Source organism: Xenopus tropicalis, chromosome 7, assembly GCF_000004195.4.
Source record: "Xenopus tropicalis strain Nigerian chromosome 7, UCB_Xtro_10.0, whole genome shotgun sequence".
In the NCBI taxonomy this organism is placed as follows: Eukaryota; Metazoa; Chordata; class Amphibia; order Anura; family Pipidae; genus Xenopus; species Xenopus tropicalis.
In genome coordinates, this window is record NC_030683.2 from 40,841,867 (window position 1) to 40,842,283 (window position 417).

The following is a 417-nucleotide window of genomic DNA, read 5'->3' on the forward strand; positions in this document are numbered from 1 at the left end:
CCCCTAGTGCAGCTTCTTCTCCAGCCCCCCCAGCTAGTTTTCTACGTGAGACTCCTCAACCAGCCAGTCGAACGCGCAAGCGCAGAAAGCACTTTACTCTACCGCTCACTTCTAACGAGGAGTGGAAAACAATTAGCGGAATTTGGTGGCAGTCTTGCTGATTGGCTTGTGGCTTCCAGTCTTCAGGTCCCAACTCCATTACAGTAGGAGGTGTGATATATTAAGACATAATTTGTTTGCAGCTAGGAAATAAGGACATGCTGTTATCTTATAAAATATAACACATAGCTGCACTGCACACTGGATGCTGTGACAAATGCAAAGTTGTTATTGGCTCCTGAGTACTCATACAGAAGTTACCTTTTGTTGCATATTATGGGTTAACACTGCTAGCACCTACCACTACACACGGTGGGC